This window comes from Parus major, chromosome 4 (genome assembly GCF_001522545.3).
Source record: "Parus major isolate Abel chromosome 4, Parus_major1.1, whole genome shotgun sequence".
Classification (NCBI taxonomy): Eukaryota; Metazoa; Chordata; class Aves; order Passeriformes; family Paridae; genus Parus; species Parus major.
In genome coordinates, this window is record NC_031771.1 from 65,881,776 (window position 1) to 65,884,311 (window position 2,536).

Below are 2,536 nucleotides of genomic sequence, written 5' to 3' on the forward strand. Positions count from 1 at the left end.
ATCTTCCTTTGCAGAATCATCGTTTGGGTTGGAAAGGACCTTAAAGATCATTTATTTCCAACCCCCTGCCATGGGCAGGGACTCCTTCCACCCAGAGTACCACTCTCCTTGGTATAAACCCCAGTGTTTGCAAATGTTCATCAAAGTCCTTTAATCTCTGCTGCTTTGAACCACAAAATTGCCTTTCCTCTCCGAGATTTTGGCAAAACATGTAATTACAGCACGACAAACACTGTTCACCAGGTGTGTGTGTCGCTTTTTATCTGTCTAAAGTGCCCACATCACCAAATGGCACTGCCTAAGTCCCAGGATAACCTCTGCTCCAAAAAGGGTAAAAAAAGAGGGAGGAAAGGGATGAAAGACATCAAGAGGGAGAGCTGTTCCTCCTGACTGACAAGAGCCCAGGTGCTCACACATCTCTGTATGTGTTTATTTCAAATTCCTCCATGCAGACCTACCCCATCACCTTTTTTTTTGGGCTTAAGTGCATCAGTACAGAACTGTTCCTCATTAGTTTAAATTAACCATAATGGCCCTGATTTGGAGAGAAAGGAGGGGATAGATGAAAAGCAAGGAGGTGGCAGGATGGCAGCGAGCTCTGATGGGCTTTAGCTGAGCTGCAGTGACAGCACAGGATGTGATCTCTCCCTGCCCTGGTGGGGAGGGCAAAGGCATCAGTGCAACCTCAAGGGTTTTCTGTGTGGTTGGTGCACGTGTGGCAGCCCCCAGGCTCTTATCCCCACCAAAAATTGCCCCTTCAGCTCTCCCATCCCATCCTTGCACCCCATTCAAACCCTGCAGTCCACGCCAGCTCAAACCTCTCAGCAGCAGGGACAAGTTGTGTTTGGAGACATCAGGAGAGGAGGAGAGCTCAGGATCAGGGCAGGATCAGGGCAGATGCAAAATCTTCATCCCAATAAACCTCTCTTTCCTTCCTACGTGGTTAAAATCCCGCTGTACATGAGAAGCTTCAGCCAAGCCTCCACTTTGGAGAGAGGCACATGTTTTCTTTATCTCTGGGTGTCACTGGATAGATTAGATGAGATAAATATATCTCCACAGCAATCTGTGTTGCTGCAAAGATAGGGCTACAAAATTCCATGGGATGAGATCTTCTCATGCTGAGTTTAGCATCCCAGTAAGAAACAATCCTTCATTTTGGTGGCTGACATGTTTTCATCAAAACATAAGGAAACTGAATTTGACCTCAAGTGTTGGGTGTTTGACCATTTTTTTTTTTTAATTCACATTAAAAAAGCTGTTAAGTGTTTGTTGGATGGGTTATTTTAAGCAAAACCCTCCTTATCAACATTTTCCTTGTGCAGTATTTTTCCTATTTTCTTGTATTTTCCAGTTTTCTTGTTTTCAGCAGGGCCAAAAGCCCAGCTCATGGAAGTTGGGTGAAATCTTAAGGGAAAAAAAAGGTGCATGAAAGAAATGAGGAAAATAAAAAAAAAAAATGTGTCATTTCCTGCAATGATTATCAAGGGAAACAAAGGAAAAAATAAACTATAATTTTTTTGTCCACTCTCATGCCCAGTGAATCCACAGATCTCCCATGCTCTGACAGCACCAGTTAAATCATCCCACTGTCCAACTGACCTGCCCTTTATAACAATTATTTTTTTAAGGAAAAAAAAAGTTTTAAAAGCATGGATAAACACACTCTAAGGAAATATTTCCTGTGTACAGTAGAAAGAGGCTGAGGGAGAGCCCCTGCTCACCAGCAGGGTCAGTCCCCATCACAATGTATGGAGGCAGGTCACCGGGGGGAAACCAGTGTAAACAGGATCTGCTTTTATCAGTGGGAAAAGAAAACCCGGGCCTGTTTAAATCAGCCAGAAATATGTGCCTGTATGTTTTAGTCACAAGCTGCTGTGTCCAAGCCTCGCTGCTCGGCTCAGTCACGGACAGGGAGCTGTCCCTGCACACGAGACCCCGACTGGCCCTTCTGCTTTGGGAAGCAGCTCATAGGGGGATTGCCTGCACCAGGAGGGCCGGGCTGGGGTGGTGGGACTGGGAGAAGAGGGTCTGGCATGGGAGGGATGCTTGATGGAAACCCTGGAGGTGGGACAAAAAAGGAAACCTGGCAGGGCATCCTTCTGGTGGGATGCTGCGGCTTGGGGAGACAGGATGGCTGTGAAGGGCAGACTCCTGGTGGGGTTCTGGGGCTTGGGGGGACAGGATGGCTGTGAAGGGCAGTGTCCTGGTGGGGTTCTGGGGCTTGGGGAGACAGGATGGCTGTGAAGGGCAGCCTCCTGGTGGGGTTCTGGGGCTTGGGGGGACAGGATGGCTGTGAAGGGCAGCCTCCTGGTGGGGTTCTGGGGCTGAGGGAGGCCATGGCAGCCTGGCAGGACATCCTCCCGCTGGGGCGCTGTGCCGGGGGTCCCGCTCCGGGGTCTCCGGGGGGATGGAGCATCCCGAGCTGTCCCCGCAGCCGGGACAAGCCCTGCGCTCTGCTGCCCTCCCGCGGTGACGGGCGGGAGTGCTGCACCCCCGGGGCTGAGCCGCCTCCTGGGGCTGTACCCGAGTTCTG